The sequence below is a fragment of the Rhagoletis zephyria genome, unplaced genomic scaffold, assembly GCF_001687245.7.
Source record: "Rhagoletis zephyria isolate East Lansing unplaced genomic scaffold, Rhagoletis_zephyria_1.1 Rzeph_scaffold_00399, whole genome shotgun sequence".
NCBI classification, from domain to species: domain Eukaryota; kingdom Metazoa; phylum Arthropoda; class Insecta; order Diptera; family Tephritidae; genus Rhagoletis; species Rhagoletis zephyria.
In genome coordinates this window covers 47549-74212 of record NW_016157483.1, presented here as the reverse complement: position 1 = coordinate 74212, position 26664 = coordinate 47549, and the positions used below count along the sequence as shown (strand labels likewise).

At 34.9% G+C, this 26664-nt stretch overlaps 1 long non-coding RNA gene across 1 annotated transcript; it reads right to left on the bottom strand.

The window, feature by feature from the left end:
- Positions 1-25608, bottom strand: LOC108359497 (uncharacterized). Its single transcript, XR_001846934.1, has 4 exons — positions 25595-25608; positions 22291-22438; positions 5747-5753; positions 1-11 (listed from the first exon to the last, which is right to left on the bottom strand). It is a non-coding gene; the product is annotated as an uncharacterized LOC108359497 (long non-coding RNA).
- Positions 25609-26664: the final 1056 nt, after the last annotated feature.

Below are 26664 nucleotides of genomic sequence, written 5' to 3'. Positions count from 1 at the left end.
TATTTCTACAACTAAATGGTTTTTAAGTAGTTGCACACTGTGCTGAAAATGGTCTGATTTTGTTACCTCGTCTTGACCATGGTTTAGGAATCATTTAATATTCAAAATTTTCGAGACACTCGAAGTACAAGGTGACGCAAAATTAATCCCCTTTCTTCTTAATCACTTCTTTCTTTGGGGCTGCTTGAAGTCGCGGGTTTATGCCAATAAGCCGCAGACAAACGCAGCCCTTAAGGAGAATATTCGACATCAAAGCGAACAGTTACCTTGCGGAGTCATGAAAAATGCGATAAAACGGGCACAAATGTGTATCAACACTGGTGGTAGCCACTTGACGGATATCATCTTTTCCACTTAACAGAAAATTTTTAAGGGTCCAAGTAAAGATTTCTATCACTTAAAATAACGTTTTATTTTTAATTTAGTAAAACAGTTATTCAAAAACAAAGTTGGAGGATTAATTTTGCGCCATCTTTAACATATAACTCTTAAAAAACTATTATTAAATTAAATATCGAGTCACTGACAACAATTCTGAAAAAGCAAATATTTCCTTAAAAAATTTAAGTTATATGTCTTTAAGGTATGTGACTAAAGTTCTGTCTCATTTCCATATGAACACACATAAGTACTTACGTATGTACATATTTACATATTTGCACACTCATGTGCTTATGTAAAACATGAAAATCACTGAAATGATTACCAATTTAAAACTTGACTACCTACCCTTAGAATTTTAAAACTAAAACGTTAACAACAAAATCAACAACATCCGGTTAATTGAATTAAATTGTTTCGCATATTGCAACCGCAATTGGGCAATTTAATGAAGAAAAAATTGCTTTTAGGGGTAAACTGAAGACGAGAGACATGCAAAGGATATTATTAGGCAATGAGGTGCTGAGTTAAAACTTGCCAACTTTGTATGTATGAACATATGTATGTGTGCGTGTATGTTTAGATGTGTTCGCGCATATGTTAATGCTACTATTGCAAAAATCACTTTTACCAAGGTGCCGACCGCTTTTGATACTTTTTTTTTAACTTATTGTTAAAGCTTTTATTTGCTTTCAATCACTTTTCGTCACGAAGCCGTCAACAAATACCAAAATGTAAATAAATAATGATGAAGCGCCAAAACAGCTTAAACGAGTTGTGCGGTAAGCAAAATTTCCGGTAAGGAGCCGGTAGTTGAACGTAGAGAATGAAAAAATTTAAATAACAGACGACGGTGATATCTACCCAAGGCAGTCAAAACAGCGAAATTGACAACGCTAACGACAATCACAAGCAGCAATGCCAGTTGCTGCTGGTGCAGGTGAGCTGTGACAGACAAGCTACGAAGTCAATCATTGCCCAATGAACATATGACCTTGAAGTCAAGTATTTAAGTAGGTACTACTGTTAAAGTATTTTCAACAAAAAAAGGAAATTATTTCCAATTGAAGATATGTATACTGATTTTCACTTTTTCCCTTAAACTTCTTAATGTCAATACGGTGCATGAGGACATAAGAGGGCTTAGCACCAGTTACTCAGCACGGTTAATTAACCATCCAAATTGGCTAGCGAGAGATCTTCTTAGGCCGGGATATGCAATAAGACTAAAAAGAAAGGTTTTTTTCGATACTATCAAATGATGCGCAATATAATAAACTTCGCTATCGGCAATATATCAATTTCCTGCTCGTAAACTTGTCCTTTCCGACCGAACACAGCCTACTGGATTGTAATTACTTAAATACAGAGAAGCAAAGGCGCACGGCTCGTTATCCAGCGATCCTGCTGCTCGGAATCTTGTCCATTCCAACAGCCGCAACAACTGCAATAAATATGTACTTAAAAAATAAAAAATTTATAATCATCGCCGCAGAAATTTTAAATTTAATGGTACTTTGTAAAATTTGAAAACTTATTGTTAGTTTCGAAAGAAAGATTCAATAAAGAAATAAATATTATAAAAAAAAACTTCATATTAAAGTCGTATTCTTATTAATTGATGCTATTTCGGCTTAAGCAAAGCACGCAGGTCGTTCGTCCTTCTCGTTAACTAGCCATTAGTAACACAGAGTGAAACTAAGCTCCTCTCCAACTGATATTTTCAACGCAGAGGAGTCCCTTCACCTACCCACAACAGATTTTCATTCGCCATATCAGACTTATTTTTCAGATTTATATAAATAACATATATAATATGTATACTATTTTTCTGGCAAATCTGTCTTATTAATTTAACCAATGGAATTATTTCATAGTTTCAAAAACTGGCATTTTTTGGCTCATTGGGTTACCATGTCAGCTATCGACAGCGGTGTGTAGATGAGTGGGCCTATGTAAGTATGCATGTGTGCTAGTATACTATTTTAAATATTTCATGTGATTTTGGGGGCTGTAGGGTGGGGATTGTGGTTGCGCTGTTGTCGTACTTTGGTGACAAATTGCACTTAATGACAGTAAATTGAAAATGATTGTACAATTGTCATACGAAAATCAAATAAAAAATAAAACCAACAAATAAATAACAGCAATAGACAATCGCCAATCGGCAATCGCTGTTACTTTCCATAACAATTTTCGTTTGCGATTTGTCGCCTAAATTAAAATTAATGGTGACCGCTGGAGCGTCGATAAAAAAATAATAATTTGATATCCATGTACATATGTAGGTGGTTATTTACTAGCACTAATATAAGTACATATAAGTACTGGCTATGAATTTTGCTACGTATTTGCATACATAGAGGCTAAAAATTTGGGGTATCTAGACTAAATAAGAATCCTTTACAAACAAAATTGTACATGACTAGGACTTGCAAAAATGTTTTTCTTTTATACAGGAGAAGGACCCGTTAACGTGTAAGTTTAAACCTAAGTAAAACTTCGTATCCCCTCCGGTTGAGCATAAGCTCGATCCTAGGCCCCTCTTCTAATACAGTCAGTCTCAAGTTACATTTACTTGGCAGTGTCCTCAGTTAGTCATCATTTAGGTGTAGGAGACTCGGAATAAACCCCGATATAATCAAAGCCAGTCTCTTTACAAAGAAGCACTGACTCTCCACAGTATCCTCGCTAATTTTTAGGGGTGTGAAGATTCCTAACACCCCGTATTAAACATTGGCTTTACACTCCTGTGGTCAGCTCGATCGTATTATATGAAATACTTGCTTGGTGGCATAAACTCAAATGTAAAAGTACCTAAAACTGCTGAGTAAAGTCATAAGAACAGCGTTTTAATGCATTTCATGTGCTTGAAGAACCACCCCAAACTAACACTTCTACTGTTAACCAATTTGGCAGCGTTTACCAGGAAAATATATAAGAAAGGGACGAAAGAACTGCTCAGCCCCCCCAAGAGAGGATATTGCGATGGTCACGCCTTGTGTATCCGGTCATTATCTGCTTGGTAGGCACTCTTCGAGACTTTAGTAATATTCTCTATTCCATAATCTGTATACTATTCTATATATATTCTATCCTATAGGAATATTCTCCGCCGATATAGCAAAAGTTGCAGCAAAGAGGAAGAAACCGTTGAGTACTTCTTGTGCAGTTGCTGAACTTTGGCCAGGAGCGGGCTGAACATACTGCTACACCAACCTTGGTGTCTTCAACCACCGCCACTTTCGATAAGTCCCCCCACACCTCATCTAATATATCTAGTCGAAAACTGATCTCCGACGTAATTACTATATCATTTACACAAATATATAATACCGGCTGCCGTATTAGTTTATCTTCGACTTGGTCGGTTGTGCTCTTGCCGTCTTAGCCTTGCCATGATGTTTTCCGCGACTATTTTGGCCGCAGGTTTCACAATGTTCAGCATCATTTAATTTACGGTACGTACGCTCTAAAGTAGCCGACATATTTCCTTGCAAGCCCTTTTCCTACGCTGGGTATAAGCCTTTAGGTCCATCGACCACGATTGCAGTGATCCCATTAGTATTGTCTCTGTAACATTGTGCGACGCCTTGGTAATAATTTCTAGGACTTTCCGTAGAGATCACCTTGGTTCGCAGTCTTTAAAACCTGAGGCGAAACAAATTGCATCCTCCGATAAGGTGCGAAATGCTGAACAGACTCTTAGGACGCGAAATCTGTGCACTGATCGGATTCCCTTAATACTTGTATGAAGGCGTGTAACATGCAGTTACCCAAACCTCTGAGCCGTAGAGAATAATGGACTTCAAGGACCAGCAAAGCTATTGCTTGAATTATACGTTTCGATGGCCCTCTTGTGTGGAGCACAGTGTTGCCGGTGTTGTTAAAAATCCTTCAAGTGATGATAAAATCTTCAAAAAAACCACAAAATGATTACTGAAATTGGGAAAAAATCTTTTTTTCTCTAGAAATGTTTTTATTGAAGATTTTATACCAAAAAAAAAACATAAGTTCTTTTTTAAATCTTTTTTCTTTGTTATACAAAACATATAACACATTTTATTTAAAAAACAAAAATTACAAATTCATGAATTCATAACAGGTTTACTTCCCTAGGTCACAAAACATACAAGTAGTTTTACTTGTATTTTTATAACTACACTGAGAAAAAAGTTAAATTATGTCAACTAAATATGTTTCTATCAACACAAGATTTGTCATGTGCTTAGAGTACTTGCCCGCGGGCAAAGCTCTTTTAAACTTTCCATACATTTTATATAGGCGCGTATTGAGTAAAAGCTCTCTCTGCGCATCACTGGTTTAGAGAGATATCTATATTTAGCTGACTTTTTTCTGAGTGTATTTACATATTATGCAAACATGGGAAATAACAAAAAGTTGCAAAGAACTATAAAAATATACAGGTACGACATATGTAACAATTTATACGTTTTTATCTATGTCTTGAAAGTTGTACTTTTAAAGTACTTTAATAAGTAATCTCACTCACGACCGTACTTTTTTAATAGTCCTTTGTATAAATAATACGACTTAAGGTAGGGGTTTCCATCTTCGCGAACTCAGCTTCGCTCAACTTCGACGTTATTATTACCACTTTTGAGACGAAAGTCTCAAAAAGAATCATTATAGTAACATAATCTTAATACATGGTAATAATATTAATAAAGAAAACCTGTCTTAGATTTGATAAAATAACTATACTGTTACGCACTAATTCTAATGCCAAATTTCTGAAATATACATATGTATATCGATAAATTAAGGAAAAGCACTGAGTTTAATCTACACAGCCCCACAAATGTTAGTCCAGCTCTGACTATAGGGCAGGACAAAGTGAGGCTCTCAGCCATGAAACGATGCCGTAATGCAGAGACACACTCTCTCTCTCTCTCTCTGATATTCTTTCGCGGTGGACGATCACTCCACAAAGTTCACTCAGAGGCAGATTCAAAGAGAGGATTTTGAAACTCCTACACAGCCGGCTGAACATAGTCGCGAAATTCATCGGGCACAACGGACCAAATACTAACCCGAAAGTGACAAGCTTCGTTATATTTTTATTTCAGAAAATGTAATAGCACCATTTCGCCAAAGAGACAACATTTATATATTTCTTCGTCGTTGTTCGTTTATCCGAATTTCTCCCTCTTCTACGAATAAAATTACAGCTATTGGCATTTGTTAGTTTTAGTTAAGCTTCATTTTTCGGACCACTCAAATTCAAGTTTGCCTCACAGTGCCTCGCTTACTTAGCTGGTGTTGAAAACAGTAATTTGCAAGCAATTTTCTATCTATTTGGCTGCAAAAAAGAAATATGAAAAGCTCCAAAGTAAATACATACGCGAAAGCTACCCAACGGGTTTTCAACGACCTACGCGCTGACCTCGTTGCATGCAAGTATTTGCATTTAACGAAATTGATTTCTATAACCTCCCACATTTTGGCTAATTTTGCGAGTAGCTGCTGAAATGTGAATTGTTAAATGTTGCCGTTGATGCACGTCATCAAAATTATAGCAAAATTGTGATGAACATGTTGATGTGCCATTTACCCGTACTAAAACGTTTCGTAATCCATTGAGTGTAATGGCGGATGCGCGTGTGTGTACATTGTGTTACAAGTACATTTGAGGCAACAAGCAATTTCACCAATCTTTAATGCGCACATAAACAGAAGCAGCACTTGAGCTGAAAGCCATTAAGTGATAGGCGAACTACATAGTGTTCTGTTTAGGAAGCCAGATTGTTATTGTAATTTGTCGATTAGCTTGCACCATATTTTTTTCAGTACATTTTTCACTTATTCATATTCAATATTGATTTGCTCAATTTTTCTATTAACATTCGAATATGTATGTAGCTTGTGCTGCTCTCAGTAGATATGAACAAAATGGATTTCACTTCCACTAATGCGCAATTAGAAAAATTGGAAAACGCATTTTCATTAGTGTTATCGCTGGCATTTTTAGATATGGAGCTACTTAAAGATATGTATACATATATACATATGTACATATATGGCAATTGTGTTGGCAACACGTGGCTCTCAAATAGGTAATTTATTCGATTATATGGAATGCCTTTGCAATATGTATTTGTTGTAACTTTTCATATTTTGGGAGATGTAACATTTGCGGGTTTTATTTAACAAAACCAAAAACAACGCTGAAAAGTTAAGGCAGAGAAAATTTAGGTATGCAGATATGTTAAAATTAAAATATGTGATCCTTAATTAACTGAAATATGTAATTTCATTTTCCCCAAATTTTCGATTCGTCAACCTAATCTTTTCTCTACGAAATAGAGCGTTAAAGCTCGGCCAAAGTCTCGTGACAGTTATTCAAATAAATATGAAGCATATCGACGTTTAAAGTAGAAAACCGCTTATCAAGAAAATGCAAAACTTCGTATGTGAAGTTGGCCAAATTTTATAGGAGAGAGTGAAACTTGTCTTATTTGAAAACGGTTCTCTCTTTTATCTCTAATAATTTCTTCTTATATCTAAGTATTGATATTATAAATGGATAAGGGCTTAATGCCACGCGCTTCCGGTGAGCAAATATATTTTTTGGCATAAATTTCTGAACCACGATACGCGGTTTTGTACTTTAAAGGACGATATGTTTATGTACATATGGAAGGCATAAAAGACCCCGCACAAGATTAGGTGCACTACGACTTCAAATGCAAGTGTTATTTTTCCAATTCTATAAGTTTTATGAGCTTTTTCATGAAAGTTGCGGTTTTCCCAGCGGAACTATAAAGTTTAATATACTAAGATTTACATGAGCTGGGCCGATTTGAATACAGCAAGAATAATTGCATTATTTTGACTCCGCTGATAAAATTTTTAAACATTTTTATGCAGAACTTTTAAGATTAAACTCTTTTATCATCTGATGTAAAAAGTGTTATTTTATACTAACTTTATTTATAAACAACTCGATTTTCACCTCGGTACAGCCTCGTAAATTTCAATATTTTACCGAAATATTTCGTGAAAGTCTTAAAGTTAAAAAAAAAAATATAATTCCGACGCAAAAACAGTACCGAAAAGCACGTGTCAAGTTTCAGTGAAATCGGTACAAGTTTATTACTTTATTCCAACATCTTCAATGGCAATCATAGGTGGAGAAATTTCGGTATTGCCTCCGGAAATATAGCACGTCTTGTTTGATACTGCGATCACCGAAGAGATATATTAATACAAGGTGTGCAATGCGGCCTTAAGGTCTACTAGAGGTGTATCTATGGCTGAGTGACAGAAACGGCTCAGAGTATTTGACCAAATACTTAAGTTGTGCAACTGAGCCTACATGAGTGTGTCAGTGCGCAAGTTATCCTTTGAGAGATTGAATAGAAGCTTGATGTATGTAGTTCTAATAGGCAGTGCCAGTGCTGCTATCCCATTTCTGTTTTTAATTTCTAAGCACATCGGGGTTTGGCCGCCGCTTCCTTGGTCAGTCTGTCCCCCATTTTATTTCTCTCTATCCCTTTTGAACGGGAACCCATAACACAAGGCTATAATGTTGTTGGTACGGCAAATGTCAAAACTGTTTTTGATAAACTTTTTTATGCTGATTTCGAATCGAAGTATAAAGTTTTCATCAGCTCCAGATTTTGAGAAAAACGAGGTAAAAGTGTCAAAAAATCGTTTGTTTTGTAATGTTTGAGAAGCTTTAGAAAAGGAGTAAAAGGTGATGGAACCTTTCACTTAGGCTTCTTCTCACTTTCTTCTCTGGACGATCATCACCTTAAATTTTTACAGATGCTCTTGCAGCAGTCCACCACTATTTAAAGCGACAGCGCAGAGCCGCAAAATTTACATAAGCCCTGATCCAATACTTTTCGTGTAAAATCCTGTAAAAATGTCAAACAGCAAAATTACTCCCTGAAGTGAGAGTAAAAAGTGAGTAACAACAAAAAGTACGGGAACAAAAAAAGCATTTTTCCTGTAAAAACGTTAATCAGTGATCGCTTGACACTTTTCATGATTTTGCCAGAAGAAAAAGTTCGGGTAAAATCTTGCAACTTCATTCTCTACACAACTCTCCAAAAATCGCTCTTATTTGCAGGATTTTGGAGGAATTTGGAGTATGGGATCTTTTTTCCTGTTGCTTCCTGCAAGTTCGTGGAAAAACCTGTAAGTTCACGTAGTACTGGATCAGAGCTAAAATTTAAACAATCTAGCAATTGCAAAAAGACAAAGGCACAAAAATCTTTGTATACACGCTTTTGTATGTACATATGTACATGTTACATTAGAGTGGTCCGAAAAAAAAATTTTCCGAAATATGGTTTGGGGCACCTTCCAAAATTGTTCCTTTTTTCGAAAGAAGGCCTGGCACCGATCTTTACGTTTCTAAGTATAAATTTTGAGGATGCCTTTGAAATGTTCATATTTTAATCTAGAAGTGTATGGTACAAATATTAACCAAACAATTGATTGAGCAACCTAAGATCACTTCAAATTTAAATAATCTATATATAAATTGGCACTCCTATTATGACGTGCACCTTGATGTTGTCACACGAAGGGGAGGGAGAAGCTGTTTTCATGGCAGAAATACACTCGGAGGTTTGCCATTGCCTACCGAGGGGCGACCTGTTTTTTGTTTTTTGATGTTGGGTTTTTTATTTTTGTCAGTTTTAAAGGGATTCAGTAGCGCATTTCAAGATCATAGAGCACCAAGCACTCTATTGATTACTGTAGAAAATTGAAAGTTGGTTTGATATTACAAATACCAAAAGGAAAAAAAACTAAGGGGTGCCCAATGTTTTACGATGATATCTTTCCCCCCCCATACAAAATTTGGACCACTATAATCTACATATGGAGATGAACAAAAAAACTATCATCGTTCTCGTTCAACCCAGAGTCGAGTTTCAGCATTGGCTGCGTTATGCTTGCAAATTTAATTAGCAAGATTTGCATATTTAGTTAGCAAGCCTTCTAAGCCTTTGCCTCAGCTAAAGCCAGAAAAGCAAAACTCTGAGAATTGTGTCAAGAGTTTCAATAATAGGTAAGGTAAACTGAGTGAAAAATAAACATCGTTGCTAAAGTTTTTCCCTGATTCAATCATTCCTGAGTCTTATGAATAATTACTAAGCAAATGCTTTTTCTTAAAATTTCAGACCTTTTACTCGATTTATTCAAACAAATTTAAGTAAAAAGTCTGAAATTTAAGAAAAGTCAATTGCTTAAGTTTTTATTCATAAAGCCCATTACCACTAAAATATTAATTATCCAATAATATACTTCAATATACTGCCTTCGAAATCATAAAAGCCGCAATCTCAATGGGCTTCCTAGGTACTACGATATTTTTATTATTAATTTTCTCATCTAATTTTTACACCAGGTGCCATATTCGAGATTCCTCCCGGGCCCGGATTTCGTCTCTACGGCCGTGCCTGTATCCAATTATCTTTTTATTCTCATATAAAAATTTTGAAATACCGTTAGTTTCTTCATGATCCCATGATTAGAACTAAACAAGTGATATGACAATGAATTATTCAAAACGGTTCACGTGGTACCCGGTAACACACATAAAAAAATATATTCCGATGAACTGATAACCTTCCTCCTTTTTTCGAAGTCGTTTAAAAAACCTTTGAACCAGAAACTATTCTCTCAATCAAAAGGAACTGCTAGTCTGTAAAAGTAAATTGCAGGCCGTTTTAATTTCGGTATTGCAAGGATACTCTTTTTCACTGAGGATTTTATTTGAATTTTCTAGCGCTATCCGATTCACCTTACAGCTACTAAATCTTATTTCTACCAAATTGTTGCTTCGTTTTTGTAAGAAGGAAAGTACTAACATACATTTATAAGTAAACATATAACTTATTCTCTTCCTCTGCGTCAATTTATTAAAAAGCAGAAAATTTTGATGCAAGTTTGCAGAATTTTCATAACTTTTGCACATAGCTTGAAATATGAATTTATATGTTTTTTGTAAGATAATGGGCTATATTTTTTTTAATAATCAATATTAAATAGACAAAAGACAAATGGAAAAACTTGTTTAAATGTCGTGTCCCTATTTATTTTTCCACCACTGTATATATGAAAAATTACACACAGGCGACACCTGTAGCCATTGAGGGTCCCACCTTTAAGCTATCGATGAAGTTTTTTTTTCATCGAGTGGAAATATCTACATTTTCTCTTGAACCTTGGACGTCAGGCTGAGCTACGCATATTTCCTTCGAAATTGCACTAAAAATTTACCGTACATTGCATGAAGAGTGCCGTTATTTTAAAACTGTCCACATTTTTTGTATCTACACAATTGCACAATGAAAACGCAATTTTTAGAATAAGTTTTCGTGTGGTCCAGCTCACGATTATCGCCGAATTGGGATGAAGTATTGTGGTGCAATCGTAAAAAGGACTACCGTTTCTAATTGGTTAAAAAAGCGAAATTTTTGTTGTTGTTGTACATGTGTGTATATAAATTTGCATGAACCCAAAATACAAGATCACGCCTTCATCTTAGTAGCCCGTTATAATCGCATTTAGGGCGACTTTGACATTGGCCGTTTATTTACATTTGTTCGTTGTTTACAATTTGGTGGTGACTTTTTACTGCAATTTTCTTAGTTTTCGATTGTGACAACGTGTGCACATATAAGGTAAAGAATAATTTAACACAACGACATGATTTATAGAAGAATTTGCATAATAACAAGTAAGAAAGTCTAAGTTCGGGCGGAGCCGAACATTAAATAGTAGATATTAAATATATGTTTTTTTACCTTTCCGAAAGCTACCGCTAGATGGTAAGCCGGGGTGTATCAATTTTGAGTAAATTAGCGTCCTTAAATTTCGAAATATTGCAGTTTCAAGCATTTCTGAAATTTACCGTTATATGAAAAGCGGCCGTAATTTTGGTCCGATTTCAATAATTTTCAACGTTTTGCTTTTATGCGACAAGCACAATAAAAATACCGAGTTTGGTACAAATTGGTAAATGGCCGAAAATTTAAAAAATCGGACAATAACCACGCCTCCATCCCATATAACAATAATTTAGAGAAATACAAAATCTTCGATGAATCAGTAAATATTAAAGCTAATTTATTCAAAATGATGGTTGCAACAATTCTTTGCCAGGAAATACGTTTATGATAAAATTTTGGAAAATGGGCGTGGCACCGCCCACTTATGATCACGTATATGTATCTCGCTAACCGTTCTAGCAATTTGTACCAAACTCGGTATGGTTATTGTGCTTGCCACATAAAAGTAAACCATTGAAAATTGTTGAAATCGGACTAAAATTACGGCCGCTTTTCATATAACGGTAAATTTCAGAAATGCTTGAAATTTCAATATTTTGAAATTTAAGGACGCTAGTTTACTTAACATTTATACACGCCGGCTTATCATGTAGCGGTAGCTTTCGGAAAGGTGGAAAACATATATTTAATACTTGCGCCGGCTCCACCCGAACTTAGACTTTCTTACTTGTTTTTTGTTCTCTACGTTGTTTACTTCTTACAACAAACATAGCGTCGAGTTTTCAACAGCTGGAAAAAACTTTTTTCTTTCTTTCCTTAAGGCGTGATCTTGTGTCTTTCGTTCATGATAAATTTTTATTAAACTGTCTCACTGTAGTAGATAATTAAGTAGATATACTCGTACATATATTTGTATGTATTTAGTATGATTTCTTTTGCTTCTGCTGTCAAATTTTCCCTCTTTCCCCAGCAAGCACATAAATAGATTCATTCTTGTCAGCAAACAGAATAGCTTCATTTTATGTTTTCAATTTCACTGCAGGATTAACAGAGATTTCTTTGCAATTCACTCCGGCAACGGCAATGGCAAATAGAAAAGGGAGGCATAGAAAATGCCGCAATCGGTGCCTCAATGGAATCGCACATCGTGGAAAAGTGCAAAAATACTTTGCCACTGACGACATTTTCAATTAAAAAGGATAAGGCAGTAAGGCAGGGATTACTTGACGCACTCAGCAGATGAGCGGAATGTCGCTACGGAGCTGGCTTGTCATTCAACTGCTATTCGTTCTGTAGCGCTGTATGTAACTGTGAGCGCCAGTGATGACGGTTGAAACAATTTCTAATTAGCTGCTGCGACAGAAATTAAGTAATTCGAGTAATTCGAAATTTTATAGCTACAGAAACTGTAAGTGGGTGTTTATACATAAGTACGAGCAGATGATTATGTATTAAAAAGTAAAAAAAAGTAAAAAAAAAATAGAAAAAACAAATGTGTAGATAGGTTAAACTGGTAAACGCGCTGTAACTTTAAATGCAAAAATAAATCAATCAGGTGTGCAACATTCAATTGTAAAGTGTCGCCTGTCAATTGGCAACAGCATCAATCAAACAACTTTCAACACACACCGCACACACACGAGCACCTGCCAGCATGGCAAGATCACTCCTCACTGGGGCGGGCCGCCTGTACTCAGCGACGCTTGATCGACAAAACGAGGAGCGCGCAAATCACCTGACTTTTAACAACCATCCTATGCAAATGACAATAAAATTGCTGTAAAAATAAATAATTACTAGAATAATTTGCTTAGCTGTAACCAATTGTATGTGTGCATACGTACGTACATATGTGTGTTTGTATAGGTCGGCTTATTTATGGCTCACTTCAATTGCAAATTAGTGCATTTTCAGTGGCAAATATGCAGCTCTAAAGTGCCAACTGCGAATATTTTATAAGTATGCAAATTGTTTGGAAATCGCGCTCGACAACCAACGCGATCGTGTGAAGTGATTTCGCTGCGGTTGTCGTTGTTTTTGTCGCTGCATTTGCTGCTGTTTCACTTTTAATTAAATAAATAAATTGCTTGTAAATTAATTATAAATTATTATTATCAACACGAGGCGTTTGTATGAAAGTGTATTGCATATGCATTTGTTAGTATTTCAACTTAACACTCGAGGTGTCGCCGCTTCTATCTGTTATGCCTCGGGTTATGTTTAGCTATTTGCAACTTGTAGTTGTTGTTACGTGCTGCTGTCCATGGCTTTTTTATTATAATATAACATGCCTGCAGTGCCCTCTCGTTTGTTATAAAAATTAATTTACAATCTTTGTGGCTAATCGCAACTAAATGCTTTAACTTTCCACTTCTAGCATTTGTCCGCATTTTTATGGCAATTATTAGTATTAATATTTATGCTAGTTTAATGATTTTTTGCTTTGTTTTGGAATTGCTGTAGCGTTTTTAGCCTTTGAAATCTGATATAAGGAGTAATCAAAATTTATAGCAGTTAAAAAATAATTAATTGAAAAAGAAAATTATGAAAGCACAAAATTTAACTGAAAAAGTAACTGTGTTTTCTAGGGTTAGCAAACAATCGATAGATACTATAGACATGACTATCGATGGTCGAGCAACTATCGCCTATCGACAGAAACGGCATGCACGCAACTGAACGAGAAGTTGAAGAATCTTGCTTTGATACGAATCGGGGTGATCGTTGTATCACTTGAGCAGTTTGCAACGTTATTCGGTGGAGCGTTTTCGAAAATTCCATAAGAAAGGTCGTGTAAGCTGACACGGTCTACGATTTGACGTCGGAGCCTGGTTGAACTCTTAGGCGATGGGTTTCTCTAATACATACTTCTTCTCGAATTTTTGCATGAAGACCTTCATGAGTATTGCTGACAATGGATATCTCAGTCCTAGCACGTTGTTCTGTTTGCATATCTTTGAAGACCTTCTTGTGTAGCTTTGGCAGATGTCAAAAATAGGAAGGTAGTCTACGAATTATATTACTTCTTTTGTATGATATCCTATAACTCCTACGAGCTAAAAATAAAAATAGATTAGCGCTTGCACATTATATTAGGGTTTGGCCAAGCTTCTCCTCCGATTTGTGGCGTGCGTCTTTATGTTGTCACAGGAGGGACATACAGCCCTACCAGCTTGCTAAGAGATAACTTAAAGTATATACACATACATACACAAATAATAAATTCGAGTATAATATCTCGCCCAGGTCTTAGCGCGATTGTATGTAAAAATTCTCATTTTTTATGTGTTTCGTATTTCTTATAATTTTTCTTTACTCGCTATCAAAGTGTTTATCTTGTATCCCTTTGTGCACCTCGACCTCACATAGCTAATAATTAAGTTAAAACAGCGATTCTTCATATTCAAATCCTTTTTGAAGCAATCCTAAAATATGTCAGCTCTTACTAGGCTTATTTAACACTAAAAAAATGGTCTCACTTTTACGACCTAACATAAAATATGAATAAGATTCTTAACAACTGCGCACTTAGATTATACTTTACAACACAAGCAACTGTTTATAGAAGTATCTGTGCATATGTTTCTCATTCGTCCGGAATTAAAACATAAAAATTTAACTAAATCCTTCTGCAACAATAAAAAGTGTCACAATATTACACTTTCACAGCAACAAATCAATATGCCACAAAGAAAAAAATCAACAGCAAACAAATCATAAAATTTTTAGGAGAAGAATATGAAAAGGTTGTTAAATAAAAAGTGTAAAGAATAGAAAATATTACTGTACATACATATGCACAGCATGCACAAGAAAATCTGAGCGAAGAAAACTTGGCCCTTAATAAACAAATACATATAGATACATATAGTATGCACGAGTATTAAGACATTATTGTTATGAACGACAAAGGCTGATTCCAATCAGCCTGCAGCAGTGCCAGTGCAACCTTTGTTGTGCCAGAAGTAAACTATGATGTACAAACAAGCTAAGAGAAGAAAAAAGGTTGAAGAAAATATTGCATGAATCATAGGATCGATTTCGTGGCAACAGACAAAAAGGCGCGCCATGCTTATTACTGCGCATTCTATGGCCTATGAACGCCCTTCGTTGTGGCCTTATCAGTTATGGAAATCTATATCCGATGGCTTAGAGATCACACCTTCTTCAAGCGAAAATGAATGAGTAGCGCAGAGTGCGCGTGCCTAAAATGAAATCAATATCTGATTATGGGTGTGCGCATGCGCAACTGATCAGTGATCATCGCAGGAAGTAGGAAATGATTAGCATAGTGAGTTGAACCTACTTAGTGCAGACGATTGGGTGGAGTAGTGAAGAGATTTAAAAGAAGATAACCAAATAAATAAGCAGTGTAAGAAATATGTGTGAAGGGGCTTAAAGTAATGTTGTGTAACAATTAGAATGAACATTATGTGATCGGAAAAACGTTTGTGAATAACATACTTAAAAAAAGTTTTACTTTAATCGGCTCTGCAGAGAAATGCGATTGACGAGATCACCAAAAAGAAAAGAATCTTATAACTTTATAAATCATGTTTTTGTTAGCTTCGGCCGAGTTCACAAAATTTCATCAATTTTCTGTCTACTTGGCGAAGTTTCGCCAGTTCCTCATAAGATGGGCAGACAAGTCCACCTGTGCTCAGCTGCTAACGGTCGATTTTTCGATTGTTGTTTACCAATGAGTGCAGGATCTGATAATTCTTTAATCAAATACTATTTGCCCATAACTACTAGGATAACAGTTTATTAAAATTTTTCCTTTTCAAAAATAATTCATACAGTACTGTAAGCCAGAACTTATTACCAAAATTACAATAAAAATTATTAACAAAAAGTTTGTTTTTATTGAGAAAATTGAGAAAACAACAAAACAAAACAATGGCAATGTACTTCGGATTAAAAGTAGAGCACATGAACTCGAGTGAAAAATTTACGTATCATTTTTTGAATTTTTTTTTCGGATTTCGAGAACCAGAATCTCCTCGCTTAATCTCTATGCTGACACTGTTGGTGGTGTTTATGCTAGATCCTAGTTAGACAAAGGGCCTCATATATAAAAAGTGACCCTAACCTCAGACTTAGCTTACGCACTGATCAAGTGAGCTCAAGCTCAAGAATTTGTACTGAAAATCGGGTCGGAGTTTAAGGTCACTTTTTACGCATGAGCTCCAAAGTCCTTCAAATTTATAGCTGCCAAGAGTGACGTGCGTCCCGAAACGCGTGGACTCTTTATGGATATGTTGCCGCCGATGTCGATATAATCTGCATACACCAGCAGCATCGTTGCTTTGTTACATATGGTGCCGCTGCGATTCAGATTGATAGCTCTTATTACGTTTTCCCGCATCGGATTGGAAAGTCGCACGATACTGAATCGCCTTTCTAAAACCTCGCTTGGGTTCAAACGGCGCGTAGAGGTTCTTCCCGATTTGGAGGTCCCTCATTATGACCTTGGAAAGACGGCTCTCAAGATAAATAGTAACTAGAAAACATATTATATTATGGCAGCTCTTCGTCTATGAACGGACTGTAAGGAATTGAAAAAGAGTAGGTAAAATTACCCTGACGCAACTGGCAAACAGAGTCAACATATCCCAGCCGGCAAAATGAAGTGCGCTTCTAAATAAGGTCCTTTACAATAAGACCTTCTTTTGGTAACTGTATTACACATTCGCGTTTGGACAGCAATAAGTGGTGGTTGTGTTCTAATTAATTTTTCTGTACAACGATTCTGACTATTGTGTGTTAATTGTGTGCAAGTGTTGTAAGAGTTACATGTAAATGTAATTGTTTAATGTAAAGGCATACGTTCCTTGAAAAACTAAACATTTTGTAAAGTGAAAAAAAATAAAATTAAAATAATATATACATATATATAAAGAAATACAAAAAAAAAGGACAAAACAATTTAAATTCACTAAGTGCTTTATTCGGACATCTCGAGTAAGGTGAGTCAAAGGTGGTGGTAACTGGCTGCGGCCAAAATGCAAAGTGACGACTCGGCGTCGGACACTGGGGAGACAAACCTGGAGCTGGACACATCTCCAGGAGCGGACTGGTTTGAGGTTGGTAGAAATGGGAAACAAGTGGCTAACGTTAGGAAAAGGCAAAAACCTAGAGTAGCAAAAGGTGACAAGGCAGGAAGAAATTCCGAAACTGACGATGACTGTACCAAACAGACAGAAAATTCTAGCAAAACCAAAAAAACTAAAACTGAAAGTAATAACGGCATGTTTATCCCGTTACAAGGTATACTTATTAAAAAAGGCACATACGTGAAAAATGCGCAAATAAACCTAACGGACAATGCGGACAAAATCAGCGAAAGCAGTGAAAATGCAAACCACATAAAACCGGACAGTGAACAAATAGATACAACAGAAAGTAGCGGTGCGAATAAAGAAAAGAGCGAAAAAGAAAACGCCAACAGTGTGCGCTACACAAATAGGCACAAGTGTGATTTTTGTGTACTAGTGGACACTTCTAAATCTACAATGATCGAAAACAACAAAATGTGAAATGGTCTCTTCCTGTGGGACAAAATAAAAAACTTTAATATTTTAGGAATAAAAAAAATAAAAGCAATAGGTAGGTCGCATTATAAATTTTTTTTTGAAAATTTCGAAGCAGCAAACAAATGCATAGACAACCCGGACTTACTCAAAAATAATATGAGACTTTCATACCCAAAAGCATGGTGGTAACCACCGGAGTAGCGAGGCAAATTCCACTTAATTTCACGGAGTAGGAAATAAAGAACAATATAGTTTCAGACATACCGATCACATCAATTACAAGGATTACCAGAAGAGACCTTAATGACAAAGAAAAATTCATCGCGACGTACTCTTTAAAGATAGCCTTTGAAGGTAACGAGATACCAGAATCAATTGAAATATTCTATGTAAAGATAAAAATTGTCCATTACATCCAAGAATTAGCCACTGCTATAACTGCGGAAGAACAGATATATAGTTTGTGGTAAAGCAGAGGGCTGCAATAGCAAATGTAACCAGAACACAAAATCATGCACACTATGTGGAGGCGACACCCACAATTCACTCGAAAGCAACAAATGCAATGGGCAACAGAAAAAAAGGTAGTAGAAATAATGACCATTAAAAAGGTATCCAAATCAGAGGCAATAGGGATGTACAATCTCAACAATAATAATAGATTCTCTGCTTTAGAAGATTTTGAGGGTAACTTCCCACATTTAGATACAAAAAAACCGTAATGATCAATAACGACGAAGTGGTTAACAGAAAACTCACTACTACCAAATACAATCAAGTCGCACCACCAAAGCCAACCTACAACACCCAGAGAGTTAAAGCAAGCATACAGCCTGTATATGAAATGGCGAACTGGACTAAGGTTACAGAGATAGAGAGGCTAGTAAATCTTCTAATAAAAAGGTATGACATCGATATAAACGACCCATTAGTTAACCTTATTCAAAATATAGGTAAGGTACACATACAAGACAAAATTTCAATAACCAATGATGACCAGTTCGATAAAAATATTACAATATTTTGTATGTTATAAAGCAATAAAAATTATGTAGACCTTTTTAATAGTAACAACAATTCATAACCTATTCAACTTCAACTTGCTTAGAAAAACCAAAACTGACGGCTACGGTGGTGTAGGAATAGGATTCAGAAAAGGTATTCAATTCACTAAAATCAAATTTGTCTCCACTTATGACATCCTTATAGCTAAAACCACTAATTTAATCAGAAACATAACAATTTGTAATATATATTTCCCTCCCAACATCAACACTACTATTTTCACTAACGAACTAAATCGTTTATTTATCGCACTAAACAACCACGAAAACGTTATTCTTGCTGGTGATCTCAATGCTAGACATCAGGCATGGGGAGACAGAATATGCAGCTCTAAAGGAAACATTATTATCAACGAAATCAGCTATACAAACCTTCAATGCATCAACAGCGGAACCATTACCCACCTCACCGGAAACAGTGCCAGATCTGCAATAGACATAACGTTCACAAATATTAATAGCAGTTTGATAAAATGGCAATGTCACCAAGTACACCTAGGAGGCAGCAAGCATTTTCCTATCACCATAGAGATAACAAACACCGGAAAGAAACCCAACTTCTTTATCCCCAAGAAACAGCTGGCCAGGGAGTTAGCGCAGGTAAGCTTTGATGACCTAGAAAATTTCACAAATGTGATTGACAATGTCAAGAACAAAATAAAAATTGATTTAAACAAGTCTAATCGTACTCCTAAAGAATGGTGGAGCGAGGAACTCAATAAACTTTACAGACTACACGTGGCAGAACGAAAAAAAGCAAATCATACAAACCGCATTGAAGATATGGAGGAATCAATTAAGGCAACCGGTGAATGGAAAGATGCAGTGAAGAAAGCAAAAAAATCTAGCTATAACAACAAAATTGAAGACATCAATGCTAACCCTAACTTCAAAAATGCTTGGAATTTCATAAGAAATGTCAAAGGAAATAAAAGGCCATTGCAAATCTGGGCATCCGAAGACGACCGCAACTATCTAGAAATTATAAGAGAACAAGCAGAACATGCTAGCAATCACAATATCATGTGTTGTCCATCATTCGCCGCGTCTCCAAGCGCGTCAAACGGGTGCATTGATTTCTCATACATGACATTTGAAAAATTACTAGCGAAGAAATAATCAACAGCTGGAGGGCTCGACAGGGTCACATTCAATATCCTAAAGCAACTGTCTACCGAGGCGAAGCAAAATTTACTAACATCCTTGAAAGAACACTTTCACAGCAACAGAGTCCTAAATGCATGGAAATTAATAAAAGTAATACCAATCCTTAAAGCAAATAAAAGCACAGAAGACATAAACAACTATAGACCCATTTCACTAATATCAGTAGTAGCCAAAAGGATAAATATGATGGTTAAGGAATCGCTGAACGATTTCCTAGAAACTAACAAAAAGTTACCGAACAGTAGCTATGCATACCGTAAACTAAGATCAGCTACGATGTGCATCAATGAGATGCTTCATCTAGTCGCGGATAAAAAGAACAGTAGAAACCTTGTTTTTATATGTTTTTTAGATATGTCGGATGCCTACAACAGAATTGACTTAGTTGCACTTTACAATATTCTATTACAGACTAACATAGAAACATCAATAACAAACTGGACGTATAACTTTTTCTCCCAAAGGACTCTCACCTTAGGAAAACATGCCGTAGAAATATACTAAGGTTTGCCATAAGGTAGCTGTTTATCTCCAACATCTTTTAATATATATACAGCGCAACTACACGAAATCAACAATCCTTACACCCACCTATTTCAATTCGCTGACGACCTAGCCATAGTATGCACAAACTCAAACAAAACAGCAGCAGTTCTAAATTTACAAGATAAAATAGCAGAATTAGAAAAGACAAAATTCATGTATGTGCCCGCAAATAACCGACAACAGTTTAACATATCAATTGACAGCACAAACATTGGAGAGGTCCAATGCTTTAAGTGGTTAGGAAGAACCATCAGCGCAAACTCAACTGTCAAGGTACATATTAGCAACATTAAAAAAGCTGTAACTCACCAGCACCAGCTACGCCAATGCACCAAAAGGTTACAGCAAGCTACTTCAAACGAGCGTTAATGAAACTCTACGGAGATGTCTAGGAGTACCACCTACTACCTCAACACTTATGCGATACGCGCTACCCTGCGAACTCCGACCTCTATCTAGAGCAGTGTGGCTGACAGCTAAAGAACTGGTCAAACAGTGGTTCCTCAACCCGGCACTAAGAACACAATAACAAGACAAACCTGCCAATAATTCAAGCTATAGTAAAACCTATGAAAAATTCAAAGTAACCATAAATAACATAGACACAAATGTTGCCTTTGACATAACAATATTACCCTTTTTCAATCTGAATTATCGAACTCAAAAAAAAAAAAATTCTCCTCCACACAACTTAGAGCCAAAAAATCAACACTTTGAAGGATGATGGCTACTACATATATGCGACTGATGCATCGGTGATGGCAAATAAAGCAATCAAAGCCCTTGACAGTCACACCACACAGAACTTCCTTGTGGCAAAAATTCACAACAAACTACACAGATCCAACATTGAACACATAATGATAGTATGGACACCCAGTCATGTTGGTATAACTATCAACGAAAAAGCCGACATTGCTGCTAAAACTGCAGTTGATTTCGGTAAATCTCTCTCTCCTAAATTAACCCCCAATGAAGCACTCTTAAAAATAAGCACCAGACTGTGGACTGAAACCAAAGACGAATTTAACAACAAACTACCAAACTGGGACCCTGACATTGCGAAATTTTGCACATTGAAAATAAACAATCCGTAGTTTAAAAACAAAAAACTGAACTTAGAAGCATACGAGATAAAACTATTTAACATAATTGCTACACGACATACATACGGCAATACGTACTTAAACAAATTTCAGCATTACAGGTCGGATACCTGTAATACGTGCAACACTAAGGAAACGGCGGAACACCTTATATTCGGCTGCAGTACATACAGTACTCTAGGAAACGAGTATACGCTTTTCCAAACGTACCACAACTTCAAAAAATTCTGCTTTCAAAAAATCCCACCATTTACAAACAACTTATTGACTTCCTACACAGAAGTGGGCTGGATAAAGCACTATAGTGAAGAAAAAAAACAAGGTAAATAAAACTATAAGCATCCAACACATAAGAATGAGAAAAAAAAATCATGGAAAAAATATATATATATATGTATGCAAATACTAAGTACATAGAAAAAAAATAAAAATAAATATAACTAAACTTTTCGTTTAATCTTATAATTAGTCAAATTGTATATTTGTGTTTGTGTTTACAGCCCAGTTGTGCCGTCTTTTGTGTCGTTCAGTGTTCCGTCTCTAATTGTTAAAAACAAATAAACAAATACGAACGAAATCATCTGTCAAACCAACCTCCACCACTTCTAAATCAACATCCACAAAGCAAATAAGAATAGAGATTCAATCATAAGAAGAACAACACCGTCTTTATGGTATTCCACGCCAGGATATTAGAAATCACAACAATTTCGTTCACACCGATGAGGACAACTACACCAACAAATAAAGGAAAAACTTTGACTGAAGGATAAACACCACGTTTTACAAACCTGGCACTTGAGGTTATACACCTTGCCATTTAGGGGACCAATCGATAAGGTTCCTATAGCCAAAAAAAAAAATAACTGTATTAGAAGATCTTCCAATATTGCTACCATTCGAAAGCAGACAAGATGGTGTTTTCCCAAATCTACCTCCCGAGCGATTCTTACAATTGTCTTTCAATTCACCACAATCTTTCGACAGACAAAAGAATCGGAAACACCAACATCTAAAATGAGAAGAAGAAAAAATAAATAAGTTTCTAGAAATTAAATGAGATAAAAAAGTTAAATATAAAAAAAAAAAAAATAACCTAAGTTCCAAAGAATTAAATGGCATTAAAGATGGTCTTTTTAAAATTATATAATCTAAAGAACAAAATAAAATAGAATAAAATCACAAAAATTCAATTAAAAAAAAAATGTTTTCAAAACAATAGAAATTAAATTAAATTAAATTAATTTCTTTAAAGCAAACAAAAAAATTAAAACATTTAAATCGAAAAGAAAATAAATAAAATAAGTACCTTTAAAGTAACTGGAATTAAAAAATCTTAAAATTAAAAAAGTAAGGAAATAAATAAAAATAATAAAAAAGTAAGTTCAAACATATTAAATTAAATAAAATATAATTCTTTTTAAAACAAAAAAATCTAAATATTAAAAGAAAATTGAATAAATAAAAAATGCATTAAAGGACGGTGAAAATATACATTTATTAAAATTAAATGACTTATAAAAGTTTAAAACGATTAAATCTGAAAATAAGAAGAAAAAATTAAAATAATTTTCTTAAAATTTAATTAAATAGAAAAATTAAAAAAATTAATAAATGAAATAAATTAAATGCAATTAAAAAAGTATTTTTAAAATAACGTAATCTAAAACCGAAATAAATAAAAAAATAGGAAAAATAAGTTCACAAAAATTAAATAAAAAAACTGTATTCTAAACAAAAAACTAAACTTAAAATATAAACAAAATATTATAGAGAGGAAGAAGAAGTTGCTTAAAACAAAAAAATAAAATAAAATAGATATATTTTCAAAACATTTAAGTCAAAAAAAATAATAAATAAAATAAGTCCATTAAATGGAATGGAATTAAAAAAATACTTATTTTTTTTAAGTAAATAATTTAAAAATAAAATTGAAAAACAAAGGTAATAAATAAAATAATAATAAAAAAATAAGTTTATAAAAATTAAATTAAATTAAAAAAAATATATTTTCAAAACAATAACATCTAAAAAATGAAAAGAAAATTAAACTTATAAAAAATGTACTAAAAAAGAAGAGAAAAATATATCTTTCTTAAAATTTAATGATAAAAAAAACTTTTCTTAAGTAATAAAAGCTATAATGATAATGATGGATGAAAAATAATATTTCTAAAAATAAAACAGGGCCGTTTTCTCGAGGCGGTTTTAAAATTGATCTGCCCTGTAAACACATTTGTTCTAAAAAAATTTGTTTAAAGGGAAAACAAATTTTAAAGCCTACTTGAGAAAACTTCACTTAGACCTTCAACTATTTCTCATAGCCAGAAGTGACTTGTTGGTCAAATCAAAGAGAAACTGAACCCGAAGCTTTTGAAATTCTGGTCATTCTATTTATACAAAACAAAAAGCAGTAAAAATCGTTCAGGGAAGCTTATCGCTTCAGAATATAAGAAGGGCTTCTTTAAACCTTTTTTTACAACGCTTTTATCAACTTGCAATGTTGTGTTCCAGAAACTTTCAATGTTGTGTGTCCGACACCATAAAGCTTTGCTTTGAAAAGTTCCTATAAAAAAGCATAGTGCATAGGGCGCCATCTGTAGTGAAGTAGTGCATAGGGCGACAGCTGTAGTGAATAGGGCGAGGTAGATGACATCTAGATGTCGCCCTATGTACTACGTTTACTACAGCGGAAATATACGACACGTCATTTCTTTAAATAAAATTAATTGGTGCTCGTTTGTATGTACATACATGTAAATGCATGTGTGTGCACCTTTCTATTAATATCGTTGAATTATTTTAATATCTATTGCAAAATTTTATTCAGACAGGACTAAAAAGTAGAAAATAAATAATATAAAAAAAACTTTTTAATATACAACGCTTTTATAAATGGACTAAAAAGTAGAAAATAATACTTCTCAGTCCCATAGAATTTGTTTTGATAACTTTTGATTTTGAAATTTTAGCAAAAGTCATTATAAACAATCTATGAAATTGAAAATGAAAAACGTGGAGCGCATGCAATACAAAGCATTCGATTTAATTGACAATAGTCAAACTACATAACGTAGACCTAAAATTTCTACAGCGAAAGTAGAACTTTGAAATCGATTTTAAGCGGTCGTTATTCATATACCCACATACATACATACATATATTACTTTTCATATCAATTCAAGTGTATTACATGCGCCCCACGCTTTTCATTTTCAATTTCATAGATTGTTTATAATGACTTTTGCTAAAATTTCAAAATCAAAAGTTATCAAAACAAATTCTATGGGACTGAGAAGTATTATTTTCTACTTTTTAGTCCATTTATAAAAGCGTGGTATATTAAAAAGTTTTTTTTATATTATTTATTGACAACTGGGTTAAGTATGCATCCATATATGCATATATGTATGATTGCTCAAGCCACTACTGCAGTGCCCATTTATAGTCTGAGCTGGTGTTGGTGGCGATGGTGTGTTGAAAAATGTGATGTTTAATTTCGCACATTAAAATCAGAAAATTATCAGACACGACAAGTCATAAAAATCGGTATTGAACAAAAGCAACAACACCTTAGCAGGACAATTACAAAAGGTATTGGCTTGGCTCGCTTGTGCAACAGCGAGTAACAACAATAACAACGAAATGAACACCACTGCACCACCAACCGTCTTGCAAATGATGCAAACAAGGCCGGGGCGTGAAAGGTGTGTAAGTTAAGCTGAGGTGAAGTCAGCAATTTAGTGTGTGCAAAACGCATTGATTGCCGAACAAACTGTGAACGTGTAGAAGATTAAAATCTTCTGAGAATTGGCCTGCTAGCGAAAACAAGCACACTGGTTTGTGCGTATGGAAATATGTGGGTACAAGCATACATACATACATACATATGTACATATGTTTGGTAAGACAAGCAGAAGCCCACAGTGAGTTGGACAAGTTGGACGGACACGAAAACGAAAATGATCACAATGGATATGTTGTATGCAAATGACACACAATAAAACGGCAGCAATAACAACAAACAAAAGTGCATCGGCCAACAGAAAACAACAATGATCAGCTTAAATGGGTGTACTTGTGCACTGCAGTAAATTGCATGTAGATAGATATGTATGTAGGCGCTCATTGGTACATACATACATATGTATGTATGTCTGTAGGTAAGACAGTCATAAGTATGTATGTATATGAGGTAAGGAGTCAAATCGATATAAAACACAAATCGATTTGTTACGTTGATGACACCCGCCACAAATACACATGCGAACACATAAATATATTCATACATAACTACATATGGTTCTGTGCGTGTGTGCACATTTCAGTATCGTGTTGTTTTCCGAAACGTCATAAAGTTTATGACTTAAGTCTTTTGTAACGAGTTAGTCAGGAGGTGCTGAGGTAACAACACTAACCTGCTGCTGGACAAAAAGTTCAGAGTTTGTGGATGGGTGACAGTGTTTTAAATACAATAATGAATCGCTTACACTTCATAGCCGGTTGGTGAGACACCAACTCCGTTGATTTCAGAGTGTTACCACTCAGGGCGAAGAAATGATCTAATACGAACATGCATTTTTAATGCTTCAGTTGCTTCAGTTCAAATCCCCTTAACGAAAAAGACGAGATAACAATTTTATTCATGATTCTAAAGGCAGTGACATAGGGTACCACAGCAAATGCACCAACATCTACGTAAATTTCTTAATGAAGAAGTTTGTCTGCTTCCCTTAACAATGTTCTACACGCATATCCTTCAAACACCGCTCCATGCAAACTTCTTGAGGATAAAAACTGGGAGGGTCAAACGTCAATTTTGGTATATAGTTTTTCAAAATTTTTGCTTAGAATCGAACGTAAAATTCGAATATGCCATACACTTTTTTCAAAATTAAATTACTACACCCTAATGGACAATCTATCCCCTCGGCTGGGGTCCAATAGAATTATCGTCAAACATGTTTTCATGGTCCTTCCGCCCACTTTGTGAATAAAAGTTGACAAGAGACTTGCATAGCTCATCGGGTTTAAGCCCTAAATATTTATTGAGAACCTTACTGGGTATTCTGTAAGTTGGATTCACTTCCGA